Source organism: Pleurodeles waltl, chromosome 6, assembly GCF_031143425.1.
Source record: "Pleurodeles waltl isolate 20211129_DDA chromosome 6, aPleWal1.hap1.20221129, whole genome shotgun sequence".
Lineage (NCBI taxonomy): Eukaryota > Metazoa > Chordata > Amphibia > Caudata > Salamandridae > Pleurodeles > Pleurodeles waltl.
In genome coordinates, this window is record NC_090445.1 from 470,280,154 (window position 1) to 470,294,730 (window position 14,577).

Below are 14,577 nucleotides of genomic sequence, written 5' to 3' on the forward strand. Positions count from 1 at the left end.
CCAGTATTCCCTGCATATGTTCAGCACAATTTGTCATCAACTCTCATTTTTCCATCCAACTATACACTCTCATTCCCCCACTGAACTGTATACTCCCATCCACATACTCACCCATTGTGCTGTTCACCCACCCATGCATACTCATTCACACACTCAATCATACATTCTCATCAAGCTACCCTTACGCTCATTCACCTAATTCACATTGCCTTACCCGCTTACTGTTGTATTTTCAGTGTTCTAAATATGTTTTTGGAGGCAGCAAGTTGCATTTCACTCAGTTGATTGTGTTTTAACCAACTTTCGTCTACCTATGTTATCCTCCCCACAGTCATCCACCCAGTTAGTCACTCAACATCATTCCCCTACCAACTCCATTCAACAATGATTTCACTTTCTCCCACCTTGCATCATTTACCTACCTACTCACATTCACCCATTTGCATCAAGCTTTCCACTGGCATTCACCTAATTTATATAACCAGTCATCACATTTACCTATCCACACAGTCAACCCCCCATATTCAATGTCTCGCCCATTCACACAATAAGCCCATATAACCTGCAATGGAGATAAAACAACCACATGTATTTGTGACAGTAAAGAGTTTTACACTGACCCCATTAGTACTGCAGAGAAGACAGCAGTTAGAAAGGAAAAGAAAAAGAAACGAGAGAAGAAACAGATTTTTCCTTCTTTCTCCAAACTTACTTGTGTAGTTTTTTTTTTATGGCAGCTACTCACCTTTTCCTCTTTCTCATAAAGGTTAGGTTACACCACATTACAGCACATCTTTGTTCGTATTTAAAATGTTTACAGCTTTTCATGTGGTAGTCACAGAGACGCTAAACTAAGACCTCCAGAATGAAAGTTTGTAAATCTCTCACCTCAAATACAGTGTTTTTCTCAGTCGCATTTATACTGTATGACAAACGTACCAGGCCCTTATCTAGCTTCACAAGTGAAACTCTCCTCTTTATTTTCCTAAGTTGTTCATGATGGGATCTCGGCTTCTCATACATGCTGACATGCTGTGCTGAGCATGAATGTACTCAGAAATACACTAAATCAAGCGCAAACTGTGAAACGTCATGAACTCACCCCTTCACATCTCGTTACAGGGTGGTGTTTGGTCAGTGAAGCTTGCTGGCCCCACCTCACCCTTTGACGAGTTATGAAAGGGTGGGGTAACTGCTGTTGAGTGGCATGCAAACTCGTAGAGCCTGGGCTTGAAAGCTAAATGCCCGAGGCTGTTTTTAATGGGTGCTCTGGATGAAGGAGGAGAAATAAAAGCAATGTCACGGTGCTGCGAGGAAAAAACAGGGCTGTGCGTGGATAAGCCCTGCTAGTGCTGAATCAGGCACATTCTCACGAAGGGACACACCTTGCAAAAATGCCTATTAATTTAACCTTGTCATTTTATTTCTGTTTAGTTAAGCTTTCATTCTAGGAAGCTATGAAAGCAAAGGAGGCGTAGCCCCTGCGCCCATACACAGGAGCCGCTGCTGAACAATAGCTTTGAAGAGACTAGTTGGTTGAGATGTCTGCTGTTCCTCTTGGGCAGGATATCTACTCCAGGCACATTATCTCTGAAGGGGGCACTCAGTGTGATGTGTAGTGTATTACTTGACTTTTCTATGTCAGGCATTGACAAATGGAATTTTCTACCTGCTTTGTGAAACAAACCTAGAAACATGTAATGTTAGCATCAACTTCATCCGGTTGCTTCTTTGATATTCAGAATATTTTTATTCTTAAGAAAGAGGAGATCTGCTTGAGACAGTAAAAAAACAAGATGTTACGGGACAAGTGGGGGGTATTTGTACCCTCGCCTTAGTGAAGGGCCTTGTTTTAGGAATGGTGTTGCTCTGGAAACTATTTTTCAAGAAGGGTCACATCAGATCTAGGACTAGAAAGGTTTTTGGCTTGTTAGTTTTGGTATAAAATATTTGTTTGGATGAAATAGCATTACTTTAGTTTCCTGCCACGCTACCACGAAACATAGCGGGAATGTATATGTATTCTCTCAGCTTTTTACACAACCCTAAAGTTTCTATAATAGGACCCCAAATGCGCAGGCAATCAGTTTAATGTTTTTCTTGGGGCAGTTGCTTTTGAGGCCTCAGTTACCTACAGCTTTAGATATTTTGTGGTAAGACATTGTTTTTAATACATAACTTGTTCTTGAAGTGGCTCCGGGTCATACCTTTACTCATGATTTAATCTCATTGTTATCTATCTTGTTCACCTGGTCTTGATTCAGTGGCTTTCTTCATACATGTTGACCTGCCTAGGAGCTATGGATAGCTTAGGTTACAGATTGGGTAAGTTTGGGCAATGGCGGTCTTTGCAACTTTCCCACGGCAAATCTTATCATGGTGAAATGGAACAGCTGGGCTTGCGCTGACATAAAGCTGGTTCTTTACTCACGAGGCAGTATACCTCCCTTTCGGTTCAAGTTGCAGAAGCAGGAGCAACATCTTTTACTAATTCCTAGGATGTTTCTCCTAAGCTCTCAGGGAAGACAGACAAGAAGTATCAACCTTTCTTTGTAGAGAGAGCTCTTTTAAGTCTGAATGCGACTTCTGAATTAGCTACGGGGCTAGCTTTATAGGACAAAGCCATCTGGCTACTCAGATTGAATGTGTCCCCAGACCTTTGGACGGAACCATTCCAAATGTGCGCTTTCCTTTGTAGGTATTGTAGAATTGCATTGCAACCACCGAACGAAGGCGCACAGTCACTCCAGTTTCCTTAGTAATGGCAAACTTTCCCCAGCATCACTAGGTGTTGTAGATGGTCATTCGCCACTTAGGCTGTTGCTGGGCTCTTGCTTCTCCAGGAGCACAGGACCGAGGATGTGCAGGTGACCCATTTCTTTTGTGTAGATATGTATCTCTGAGAAGGTCAATGACCATACTCCTTTGTTCACCTATTGCTCCGCTCAGTCACTGGTTGACCAGCTGAAACTGGCTCAATTGAGGGAAGGTGAACCCAAAGAAACCAATTAAAGTTATTTTAATGCATACCAGACACGTACTCATGGCCATGGCTTTACAGTAGCAGTGAAGGTGGGGGAATGATAAACATAATGGACCTGATTCTCACACGTCACTTTGTAGTAGGGTTTGTAGTACTACATGTAAATTTTGCTGCTACCTATATATGCAGAGCTCTTTGTCCCAAGTGTGGAGTCTCAGCACATGAAAGATTCGATTTTAGTAGAAAATGTGGGCGGGACAAGGGCCAAACGTATGACTAAAAGAAATGGGACTAAGTAGGTATAAGAGAGGTTAGGGGAGGGAAGTCACCCACCCACACAAGAAGAAGCCAGTTGCATTACTTTGCGGATGGAGACATGTAGCTTACACTTTTTTGTGTAAGTAAGTTTGTGAAAACTGAAAGCAGCAAAGTTACTATAAAGTGTAAACTTACTCAAAAGTGTAACTTACCTTTGTGAATCAAGCCCTATAAGTAGGTATGCAGGGAATAGAAGACAGTTTAGAATACCAATAAACCTTATGAACCAACATACAAGATTACAGGCTACATTCATATTGGGCATCCCACAACTGTTAATCAGCTTTTACCAACTGTTAGTCACTTGATGACAAGGTCATGGGAACAGGAGTTACCCCTAATAGAAAAAAGTATACTTTTGTACCCTTTTCAGTACACCACTATCACCTAGCTTAGTTCAGAACTCTTATGATGAACATGCTAAAAATGTTGTATACCTGTCGTAACATGAGTCCCCTGCAGGAAAAAGGATACATGATCAGACACAATTAGAAAATGAAAATATTGATGACTTATGACAACATAGCAGCTTGCCTTCCCTTAATCAGACATGCCATAGACCACTCATGTCCAGGGGAGTCTCTGCTATCTGATGGAATACATTTTAAAGAAAGTGTATCAGTAGTTCAGTGGGGCTATTGTGAAGAAGTCTAAACCTTGCAAGGAAATATGTTACTAACACAACTTTTGATAATCATCTTTTGCCAGTAAAAAGTACCTTCTCAATGCCAAAAACATGGCACAAGTCTCTTTCTCAGTCCTTGACGGTTTTCTTCTTTGAGAAGATGGCCAAGGGATGCTCTTTGACAGTGTTTTTCCAGTTTGCTAATACGGCACCTATACTGTTGTATGAGGCATTCATTTGTACTGTGAAGGGACTACTGTAGAACAAAGCCTGAAGTGTTAGGGCTTCCATCAGAGCTTTCTTGATCCTTTCAAAGATCTCCTGACATTCCATAGCCTAACTTACTTGTTGGGGCAGCTTCTCCAAAATAAAAGGCAGTGAAGCAACTATAAACCTACAGTTATCAACAAAGTTGCGCTACATGATACAAATAGATGCTTTTAGGGTAAGTAACATTACCCTTATATTGAGATGGTACATGTCCATCACAACAAATATTCTGTTCATTACTTCCTTCTGTAAAAGAGGTAAGCCTTAACAAGATGCATCTTAAGTTTGAACTGTGGACATTCAAATTGCATTACAATTACTCTGAGTAAGGGTCTGTGAATACTCTGCATCTTAGGGTTAAGAATGTGCACACAGGTTTCAGAAGGTTTTATGAATTTTTGTTTATAGTGGGCTGGAGTAAAAGGGGTGTGTAAATTGTGAGGCCAAGCTTTCACCAATCTTTTTCCATATATTTAACATTACTTATTTTTGTGTTATATCCTTACAATCGCTACACTGTTTTATTTTATTTTTTCTATTGTATGGTGTACGAAGCAACATTGCATTGTTTTCTTGCATTTGTACCAGACAAACATGTAACACAGCTGCACAGCTTGCTAGCATGTGGTCACAGCTTGGTCTACTAACCTCTCTTGTTTCAGAGATTTTGTCATGTGTTTACAATACAGTCTGGGTTTTTTATCCCCTCTTACAAAGTTATTGCATGCTCTTTGAATTTTTCACAGTTTATTCTGATCCCAACCCTCTTACCTGGTTGAGGAGTAGATGAAAAAGATACAATATTAAGTGTAGGGTACTCATTTTAATATTGCCACCCTAGGAGGTTTTTTCTAATGCCTACAAACAGTATGGAGTAGCTGGCAACAGGGATGTCTTTGAGTGGTTGTAGTAAACTGTTTATGTGGTTGTTTATTTCATTTGCCTCACTTAGAGGTGAAGAAAATAACCAAATGCCTTGCTGAAGTTAAATCCAGTGAGACATTAGATGCCTCAGATTTAATCATATTTAGTTGACAGCACAGCATTTTCTTGTTATTGTCCACTTTACATATGACAAATGTTAATGAGGTGCTGAGGTTGTCTTTTATCATGACAACATCATCAATTAACACAATTAGTTTGAATCTGTTCTTTCTATATTGCATCACCATGTTAGTATGAATGATCAGAAATAAATGTGATTTTGTTAGGGCGAGATGTAAACGGCTCAGTGGGCATCCATATCAGGTGCCACAACATGTGTGGATAGAATTAGTGCAAAAACTCTTTGTTTAGGGACCATCACCTAGCCCCAAAAATGTGATACAGGCCCCATTTAGCAAAGGTTTTGATTTAAGAACTACCAGTACACTCCTTAAAACACCTACACATTCAAAATAAAACAGCCTTCATCCCTTCCTGCTTAATTTTATGTTGCAGGTTTATATACTTTGTGATATTGTCCCCTACTTGTGTTTCCATTGATAATGTTGACTGCACTTTGGAAGAGATGATTAATTACAGATTAATTCCCAAAACTTCATTTTAGGTTTTGCGTCTCAGTTCAGAAGTGCAGTGCAGTGGGCGGATGGGATATCTAAGTTTAAGTCCTTTCCGAGTTTGGACAGCACTACATTCAATGTTTGCTTCATGTAGTGTCTTGTGAGTTAGCAATGACTGGACCCTTTTGGTTCCTGACGGACTCTGTAGAACAGTAACTTAAGTGCTTGGGTGTGGGTAGTAGAATTCATGATATAGAATGTTCCATTAATGGTTACACACTGACTAGTCGTGTAATACCAATCTCTGTGTGTGGCGTGATCATTTGCATATACCGGGATGGAGAGGACGCTACAACTGGTGACAAGATAGGGTATTACATTAATCTTGCGATCCGAGGGTGCTCTCTGTGAGAGTTTGCTGTCGTTCAGCAAACTGTTTGTGCATGCTACATGTGCCTCAAAGTGAAAATCGATGGTTGGTGTCTGTGTTGTCAAAGTGCCGCTCCAGCCAGTGCAAGGCCTGTGAAGAAAGGGAAGGCCTTGAGTTTTTTTGTCATCAGCTAGAAATGTGCTGGTAATGTCTAGACAAGAGACACCAAGCCACAGCCTAATGCAGAGTTGTCATTCATACAGTATGACAACGCTAAAGGCAGTGACAACCAGGTACAGGGAAGCACGAAAGACAGTGATAGCCGAGTGCAAGGAAGCGCTAAAACCATTGAGAGGTGGGGGAGGGGGGTTGCGATTGGAGGAGTATGATTATACGGTTCTGCATCGTCCAGGAAAAGATCAAAACCCTGTTGACTACTTCTCACACATGGCAATTCTGTGTCATTGAACTACTTCTAAAGCTGCTGATGTTTATGTTAACATAATTGTGAAATCCAGTACCCCAGCTGCCATATTGGTGGAACAAATCATTGCTGCCATGAGCACTGACCATATGTTTCTGGCGAAAACATACTCAACCTCTTCATGATGACCTTAAATACCAGAAATTCATAAATGTGGAGGAAGAACTTTCAATTATCCCAGAAAGCATTATCTTATGAGTGTCGCGAATTGTCATACCTTAGAGTCTGAGACAGCAAGTTTTTGAACTGGCTCATGAAGGAACATCATGGAGTAGTGGCTACTCAACATGTTCTACGGGACCAAGTCTGGTTCTTCTTGATGAGAGGGTTAAACTGCTTTGTGTAACTGCTTGACATCCAAGAAAAACCTGCATCTGTTAAACTTGTCTGATCTTCCAAAGAATGCATGAGAGAAGATTGCAATTGATTTCTTTGGACTCCTTGATAACGGACATCATCTACTAGTAATTGTTGGTGAATATTCCCATTTTCCCCTTGTGGAAGATCTATCGTCAACTACTCATGACCGAGTCATTGAGAGATTAGAAAGTATTTTTGCAACATAGGGTGTTCCTTCGATTTTGAAATCTGACAATGGCCCACCTTTCAAAAGTCAAGAAATTTAAAGATTTTCTCACTCCTCTAAATGTCAAGCATCAGAAAAGCACAACTCTGGCCACAGGCGAATGGTGTGGTTGAGAGATTTATGAGCACCCTCGAGAAGACGCTCAGCGTGCTGCGCTGGAAAAGCTTGACCTGAAATCAGTTCTTCAGTCTATACTTCGTGCTTACAGGTCAACTCCCCCTTCTACCACGGGTAGAAGCCCTGTCACCTTAATGTTTGGGAGAGCCATAAGAACCAAACTGCCATAATGGATGTATCAGAGCTCTATTGACATTGGTGAACTTCGCACTACTGACTCGTCTCACAAACACAAAATGAAGACCTATGCGAATAGACGCCGCTGTTTTCGGAGTACTGTGTCCAAAAGGGGAGACCAAGTTATAGTTCAGCAGAAATTGGAGGCAAGTCTGATGCTCCTTTTGATGCTGACCCACTGAGGGTTGTGACTAGTAAAGGACACATGGTGACTGCTCATCATCCTGGGAAGTCCAGTAATGCAAGATTCTTCGCATTTCAAGCACCTGCCTCGACCTTCACCATCTCCAGAAGTCAGAAATGAGACATATCCATCTGAAAATCTAGAACACCCAATGACTGTACCAGTGTCTTTTTTCACCAATGCCTGCCATGGACACTTCTCCTGTATCTCCGCAACCTCACATGACTAGGTCTGGGTGATTGATTTAAGCACCAAAATGACTTGTTGAAGAGTTGTGATGTATTATTTATTCTTTTTATTTAACAGAGGGGGAGATGTAATGTCTTGTGAGTTAGCGATGACTGGACTCTGTTGGTTCCTGATGGACACTGTAGAACAGTGATGTAAGTGCTTGGGTGTGGGTAATAGAATTCATGAGGTAGAATGTTCAGTTAACGGTTACACGCTGAGTAATATAGATGTGTAATACCAAACTCTGTGTGTGGCATGATTATTTGCATGTACCCCGTTTTGGAAGGATGCTACGCCTCTCAGTAAGAACAATTGTGCCAGTATCCTTAACTAGGATAAAGTTGGTGTTTGAAGTAACAGTGGAAAGAAAATTTGGGAAAAGGGTAGAGAAGCACTGTACTTTTAAGTGTTAAATAGCTAAAAATATTTCCTCTGTTTATTTGTTAGCATTAAGAGCCTCTAGCCACTATTTTAGCAAGGCCATTACCTTCACTCTTACTCTAGTCTAACAGCTCAAAATGTTTGTCTTCCTTATTGTAAAGTGATTGGTACAAATTGTGACACTGAGCAACTTTAATGCCTGTCTGCATACATGAGTGCTAATTGATTATTTGTATGCCTTGAACATATGAGTTAATCTGCCAAGCTTTCATTCTGCAAAATAAAAGTTCTCTAACCTTTCTTCTGTTATATTTTTTGCATTAGCTTCAGAATCGAATATTTTGTTCTAAACATCAGTGTGTGTAATTGTTTTCTGAGAGCTACTGTCTTCCAAAGGTACAAATTAGAATTGGGTTTGCTTGTTTTGTCATTTTCTTAACTTGTCTTGCAATTTATAATTAGCGAGTTCCTTCAACATGTTTCCCTAACAGTTTGCTTGGTCACTCTCTCATACCTTTCTCAGGTAAATGTGTGTGTTTTGTTTTGTTACACTAACCAAGTCCTCCTTCAAACTATGACATTTAGTTTTCACATATTCAGCTACTTTTTTAATTGGACCAAGGTAGTTCCCTGTTGGACTGAGGAATTGCCAAAAAGTGCCATTGGCCCTACATGGGCATAAGTGACTGTTTTTCAAAGAACTGTAAGTCGTTTGACATGTGGAAGCAGGTACAGTGAAAATTCAAAATTCTCAGGAAGTAGGCCTTGCAAAATACTGATCAAACGCAGGGATTAAAAGAAATTCTTGCAGCCCATTAAAATTGTACTTGCTGTACTACATTTTCACCTGCCTGTGTTTTTAGCACAAATCCATTACTATCTATATTATAACTTCTTAAGTTTAATAGTTCCACATCAGCAAATATAACAATTACTTATAACTCACTTTATCACTCCAACGTTGACTGCATACGGTGCTATCAGAAATTATAGGTTGTTCTGCTGTCTACAGTACCACCATTAATCCCCCTTTGTTAATATCAGCTTAAGTTGGTAAGATAATGAAAGCAAAAGTAATTCTTCACACATCTTCGTTGTAATTTGAAGCATCTTTGGGTCCCATAGAAAGACGTACATTTTTCCTGGCTTTATGCCAGCTTGTGATTTGCCGAATGGAGTCAACACAAAACAACATGGATGTTCCCCACAGTATTAAATATTTTGTTTTCACCACTTTTGTGTGGCTTGTTTGTGGTCACAGTGCTGTCACAATATGGCAACTGACAGGCCCCCATACTATTAATAATAGTGGCTACAAGCAAGCCTCAGACTCCAGTGCTGCATTGTCCAGGATATCCTGTTGTGTCCTGAAAAGAATGGGCTTCCCTTGTAAAGGATTGCATTAGGTTGAGCTACTCAGTGTATGGTTCAACTTGTTCTCTGAACGGCTTGTTTGAACCAAAATTGAGTTTAGTTAGCCTTGCCCATAGCCCTGGAAGTCTTGCACCTCTGCATCGAGTTATGTTGTTGGTGTAATGTAGGAGGCTATACAGAAGATCGAGCACTAAAGAGGCAGGGAGCATGACAACTCCCCAATTATGAGCAATATGTGGAAGGGTGCTAGCTTAATTGTCCAGAAGAAGTTAGTACTTCAATACAAAAGGATTTGTACGATTGCTTTGGATCATTGCTTTAAATTGCCCTTGAATAATGAGGCCCTTCTGATGTGTTTTGGAAGGGAATATCAAACCTTTTAACATCAATGTCTTTTTAAATCTTTGTCTGTAAGCTTAGTAACAGGTCACATTTCAAATGTAATCCTGCTAAATTATACAAAACGGGTGTGATGCACTCAAACGTGTACTATAGAACATATGAGCTGCCACTTAAAAAGTTAATGCTTTGACAACAATCTAAATGCCTTGGTCAGGAAGGAGTGACTTGAGATTAATGAGTAGTTTTAGTCCCAAAATCAAAACTGACAAAGTGCAACCCACTCTCACTGCCTTAGATCTGAATTAAGAACACCACACTTGGCTGTAGGTGAAGAAGGGCAGCAAGTAGCAGTTGATCACTCTCAACTCTCCTTCTAATCTTTAAGACCATCTATTCACCTCCAGCCTCCTAGAAGAGCTATAGATACTTATTTAGCTTAAGAATCTTTTAGGCATTTCCACAATGACATAGTTGTTTTTAGAATTAACTTTTCATTCCTACTGAAAAAGAATGTTTTCTTCTAATATTTTTTTGTGATTGTGATGTATAAGTGTACATTGTTGGACTAATCTCAACATACACTACGGTGTGTAGTTAAGTTTGCTTCATGTGTATAATGGTAGCCTCATTCCTATAGCATTGCATGTCTCTGTTTTCCGCTGTTTGTTCTTATTGTTCAAAATAAACAGATGAATAAACAGCAAACCTCTTTAGACAAATTTAATAGTGGAGATGAAGAATATACAGAATTCCTTGTGCCAGAATAGAATATTGCTACGTAATCTCAGCAGGTAATAGAACCTGCACACCAACAACTTTAACTAAGGGTCCGGTTGTGGTGGTTGCAGAAAATATCATTAATATCCCTAACTGTGGTGTTAGTCACTTGCCGTCTTTGTTGACCGTCCCAATAGGCGGCTTGAAGTATAAGTTAAAAATGACACAAATGCAGAGATTGTAACTGCATACAGTATGCAAACAAATGTGTAGGATCTGATGGTATGCTACCAACCCAGGATAGCATTATTCTGCAGCACACTGCATCCTGGACAAAATGTTAATGGTGGAGCTAAAGGATGATGGAACAAATGGAAAAATAAAGGTGAAGACATTAGTGAGTTTAATACTAAAGACTATAAAGGTAAAGTTAGAAGGGGTGAAGAAATAGTGTTAGTGCATTTGGAACCAAGCTGGGAAAGAGAAAGTGAACAATGAAGATGTATGATAGACGACCAAACCCTTTTTGAACTTCTGAAGAGGGGAGAAAACTCAATAGATCAGACTTTACCCAATATCTCTGGAGAAAACACTGTTCAAATCACAACTGATATTCCTGAAATTGTTAAAGTTTTCTTCAAATTTCTTTAGAGTCAGTGTACATATTTATACATATTTGTACATTATATAGGTTGTTGTGATCAATAATAAAATGTGGCAGATCTGTTTTGCTATATCTTGAGCAGTATCATCAAAGGCAACTTATATCTTTTAATATCTGTTTCCTCCCATGCAGTTTCGGTTCTCAGCATTGTACACTCCAGAATGCAAAGTCAAGATTAAACACTGAAATTTGAAACAAAATGGTGATGTGCTAAGTATTCAAGATTCAATACACTCTGCCTCTTTGACCGTTTGTTCCTTTTTTGTGGTGACCGTCATGGCTGCTATAGAGCTCAAGTTTGAGAAGTTCCAAAGTCCTGGTAAAGGCAATGGTCTGCGTGCTACCTCAAGGCTGTCACCAGGTGATTTGGTGTACATTGAAGAGCCTTTTGCCTACACAGTCAATCAGAATGGCTGGGGTAAAGTCTGTGAGTTTTGCCTCTGCGAATCACCACATCTCCTTCAATGCTCACGATGTAAGTTTGCCAAATACTGTGGAAAACGTTGCCAGACAGAAGCCTGGCCAGACCACAAGAAAGAATGCAAATGTCTGAAGAGTGTTGAGTCTGAAATGGAAGCTCTCCCAGTGAGAGTTGTTGGGAAGATCATTTTAAAATTACATCAGAAGAAACCTTGCCTTTCTGAAGAACTCTATTCTGTGTCCGACCTTGTGTCAAATTTCAATGAACAGAATGAGGAAAGGAAAATTACATTTGAGTGCCTTGCAGTAATGTTACATTTGTATTTGAGACCAGAAATCCCAGATCTCTCCCAGTTGATACCTGACTTGAACCTCCTAGAATACTTTGCCAAAGCCTTCTGTAACCAGTTTATGATTATCAGTGACACTTCAGAGAATGTTGCTGATGGCCTGTATCTGACCATGTCTCTGCTAAATCACAGCTGTGAGCCCAACTGTGTCACAGTTTTCAAGGGAAGGCATCTCCACCTACGGGCAATTCAAGAGATACAGGTCGGAGAAGAGCTCACCACTACCTACATTGACCCGCTGATGACCACTGTTGAACGCCAGAGCCAACTGAGGCGCAAGTATTGCTTTCAGTGTGACTGTCGACGCTGTCAGATGCATGAAGAAGATGACAAAATGTTATCAGGTGACAAGAAGGCTTCAGAGGAGACCAAAGACGTGCTAAACAGAGTGAAGGAGATGCAAGCTCAGGAAAAATGGTCTCAGAGCCTTGCACTGTGCAAGGTCCAGTTAAAAAAGAACATTGGCCATCTTCCAGATGAAAACATCTACCAACTTAAAATTCTTAGTGCCGCCATGGATGCCTGTATGCCTCTTCAAATGGCTCGAGAGTGTTTGCAATATGGCCTCAGGGTACTGGAACCCTATAGACTGTATTATTCAGGGTTTAGTCTTATGAGGGCATTCCATTTGCGAAAAGTGGGTAAGATGCAGTGCATTATAGGCAACAAACGTGAAGGCCGGAAGAACTTAATAGAGGCTCTCGATATTATGAAGATAGTTTATGGACAAGATCACAGAGAAACTCAGGAGCTGATGGGGACGCTACAATCTTTCCTGTCATAGGACTGAGCGAGAGAGTGATAACAGAATCAACATTGATGTTGTATACAGAAAAATAGATGTGACACGAAAGGGCTTATTGATCAGTGCAGTCTGCTTGTTTTCTCTTAATTCTCAAACCAAATCCTCAGTTCAGGACTTAAGTAAAAAAATATCTGCCATTTATTTAAGGCGCTTCACTTAAACACCCCAAGATGATGTACTAAACACTGGATGGAAAGAACTGGTCGCAATTGGCGACTAGTATTTTTGCGACAGGTGTGGTATTTTGTGAGTCGACCTATGTAATAATAGGTTGTTTTGCAGAATACTGAATCATATAAATCGTAATTCAACCAACCTCGTTAGGAGATAGCACACATTTAGTTTGCTGGTTCTACCGAGCTTACCACGGACATTGGAATCAGGACAGCACTCCCCTTTGGGAAAAATGGGAGCAGACATAGGCTGCCCACCACACGATTCAGAATGGGGCCATGTCTTATCCTTTCCCCATACGGTTTCATAACTCACGATTACCATATATTCAATTCAATATTCTGAATAGGGCCTGCCTCGCCCCATCGTCTTTCAAAGATATATCCAGGGTCCCCCTGAGTTTGCCCCTGCTGTTGTTCCTCTGATGCTGACCTTACACACCTTGTGGTGATACGGGCTGTTAAGGGCTTATTGGGATGGAGTCATTGCAGTACTGTACCAAGTAACAGGACTTTGTATGACCATTACTTTTGAGATGTTTGTATGAGGTCTCTCCCCTCACTCTGATTCAGACAGGGCTTTAACGAAAAATCGCATACTTGACTTTTCAATTGGCAAGGCCCTACATTACAATGCAGTAGAAGAATCCTGTATCACCGACAGTTCAGTCCTGGGGGCAGCAACCACCGCTGGCTGTCATCCAAAAGCATCCATTTACACAGTGAAGAGTGGACCTGCTTATGTAAATACCCCCAACCCATGACTGGTTTTCATTGGCTGAGAATTTTTTACACTTCATTAAAGACGTCCTCACTACAGTTATAACATTTCAGTGGATTTTCCTCTGTTGAAAACTACCTGAACCTCGGTCCCTTATGATGAGTCCCACACTATGGTAGCTCAGTTTGTCATGATGATTGGTGGGTTGGAAACAGTCATTATTTATATATTTTAAATATATGTAGCCCACGCTAACATTTGCAATGGAAAGGAAGCAGTTAGGGTGGGATGGTAGGAGTCTGGGTAGAAAGGATAGTTCGTTTCTGGGGTATGGATGAAGAGGTACTTTATGAAACTGAAAAACTTGGCAACTATGTTTGTTATTCTGAATTGTGTACCATTTTGATACACACCTCAATGATGGTTGTTCTTTGACTCGCTCTGCAGCTTGGGAATAAAGATATTTTTTTTAAATGAAAAGAATGCTATAACTAATACTCGATGAGGGGGATTAACTTCACCAAAAACGTTGTTTATCTGTCCCTTTTAACATTCAGCCCAGGACTGGCATAAGATCAGAACAACACAAAAACCATTCCAGCACAGCATTTACATAATCAGATAATTGGTCATTGGATTCCACTCCCCCTACCAAGAGAAATTAAACTTGCAGATAGTTTGCCTTTAGTAAAGAATTGAGAAGGTGCCCACAATCTACCTAAACAACATAGTATGTATTGCTTAACCTAACATAGGGTATGCATACACCACCTCATATGTGCT

The 14,577-nt window shown here is 40.4% G+C and overlaps 1 pseudogene; it reads left to right on the plus strand.

Moving 5' to 3' along the window:
* LOC138299912 (histone-lysine N-methyltransferase SMYD3 pseudogene) overlaps positions 1-13,899 on the plus strand; it is a 34,880-nt pseudogene extending 20,981 nt beyond the window's left edge.
* Positions 13,900-14,577: the final 678 nt, after the last annotated feature.